Here is a 2,539-nt window from a genome sequence, read left to right on the forward strand (position 1 = left end):
AAATTGTTGGCATCATGAAGAATCTGGTTTTCAACATCATTCATGGCATTCCTGTCAATTATCACGATTTCTTCATGAGGACTCTGGCAAATGTTGCACTTTCACCGTTTGAGCTGAAGCCTTATGCACCGTAGATTATGAGATTCATCAGAACAAGGTCTTCACTTAACTACAAAGATGATTTTCAGAATCACCTCAGCTACTTGCCACCGATTGAAGTCCTCAAGCGGACTTATTCCTCAGCTGACGAAAAGGGCAAGGCACCAGCTGTTATAGATGAAGGTATTCGTCCATTGGATGGTCAATGTCGCAAGGCTGCATCTTATTCCACCAATGATGACTCTGCCACTGATGATTCGGCTGCCCATGCCTCCAAGCCAAATCCTCAAGCTACTGCTCCTCGTGTGATGATTGACCGTGAACTTATGCTAAGTCTTCACCAGAAGGTGGATAGAAACCATAAATGGGTTAAGAGTCAGTTTGGTTCAATTCTTCACAACATGACTGCTACACATAATGCAGTGAAGAAAAACCATTACTACCTCCATGAAGTCTTCAGTCGCACCTGGGCTGTTCTGTCTCACATTTACAGCGAAGAAGATCTGAAGAACATGGGTCTCAAGGAGGACTTTGACTGGTCTGCACCTCCGCCGAAGAAATACAACAAGGTCAAGGTTCCTTCCTTGGTGGCCAGCTCCTATTTTTCATCGCGCGAAACTGATGAGCATGAAGACTTGGACGACACTGCGGCAGGCCCTACATCAACAAACGACCCCAACATCGCTGGCGCTCCTTCATCAACTTGATATTCTTCAGGGGCGTTAGTCCTCATTTTCGAACTTTTTGGTCATTCGATGACAAAGGGGGAGAAATTTGAGTTAGTCTTCAAGCGGGTCTATCTTTTATGGGCGTTTTTTTCTAAGTTACAACTCTCGTTCTTCTGATGACTTTGTTGGATCGAGTTGTAAACTTAAAACTCTATGGTGGCCTGATACTTTTGATGTTTCTTCTGCATGCTTATTCCTCGTTAATGTTATTGCACGCATGCTGAATTACATCAGTCACCGTATTTCATCATGCATTTCAAATTCTTCATATATTATGTCAAATGCGTGTATGAATTACAAGATATAGGGGGAGATCTCCATGATTCTACTCTTCAAGTGTGCATTGCATCAAAAGCAAATTCCTCACTATGCACATCTTCAGGGGGAGTTCTTCTATATATTGCAATCAAATTCCTCAATATCAGTATTTACACTTCATATGTTTATCCCCGTTGAAAACTTAACCTATATTGTCATCAATCACCAAAAAGGGGGAGATTATAAGTGCAAGTGCCCCTTAGTGATTTTGGTGTATTGAAGACTTATAGGTTAAGGGACTAATGTGTTTATGAGTGTACATAGGTCTATAAGTCAATGAGGAGTTTGATATTTACAGAGAAAGTCGACCCCTAAAAATGAAGTTCTTCGACTGAAGACTTTGGCTTTCTGAGGACTTTCTGACGACTTTGAAAGTGAAGAAATTGGTGTGACCTTGAAGACTTGGTATTCATTTGAGGAACATGAAGCGTGAAGGCTTTTATTTTTGTAGTTTCATTTTCTCTTTCTTGAGTCATAGGAAACACCGTACTGTTAAAGGGGGTCGAGGAAATACTAAGGAAAAATTTCCATGTGATGCTCAACTCAAAATCCTACACCTACCAATCCCCTTCGAGTGAAGCCATTGGAAATCTCATACAGTTCAGTCATATTCTTCAGTGACAGAGACGAAGTTCTTCTGGTCTCTGAGGAATTTGTTCTGACTGAGGAGTTAGGAATTCGCCAGTGCGGATTGCCTACACAGTGAGGAACATGATAGCCCTGAGGAATTTGATACTCAAATTTCCGACCGTTGCTGTGCTATGCGCCAGCTGTCCCAAAATATCTACCCACCTAACGGTCATATCATTGAAGGGCATTTATGTCTTATCATGTCGGGCTGCTCCCTAGGCTATAAATAGCCGCCCCCTACAACCACTAGCTGGTTGGCTGCTCCGAGAGAAACTGACATTTGTCATTTGAGAGGATCCCATCCTCCGAGGACTTTGAGCGAAAATCATCAAGTGAGCAAAACCCAAACCCAAACACCTACAAACCCAAAGTGATTGAGCATCACTGAAGAGATTGATCCTGCGTGGATCCGACGCTTATTACCTTTGAAGACTGTGCTTCTTCCAGACGGTTAGGCGTCATGGTCTAGAGCATCCAAGAGGAATTGTGGATCGCCGAGTGACCGAGGTTGTGAAGGTTCGAAAGTCACCTGAAGACTTACCACGAGTGATTGGACGAGGTCTGTGTGACCTTAGTTCAAGGAGAATACGGTGAGGACTGTGCGTCCTCAGGTTTAAATACCTAGCCGCTCCAACCAGATGTACAACTGAGACAGCAGTTGTTACTGGTCTACCAAATCATTGTCTTCACCAAGCTTACTGGTTCTATTTCCTCAACTCTTTCATTTCCTCATTACTGTGTTGTGTGCTTGTCATATCTGTGTT

The sequence above is a fragment of the Aegilops tauschii genome, chromosome 7 (assembly GCF_002575655.3).
Source record: "Aegilops tauschii subsp. strangulata cultivar AL8/78 chromosome 7, Aet v6.0, whole genome shotgun sequence".
Lineage (NCBI taxonomy): Eukaryota > Viridiplantae > Streptophyta > Magnoliopsida > Poales > Poaceae > Aegilops > Aegilops tauschii.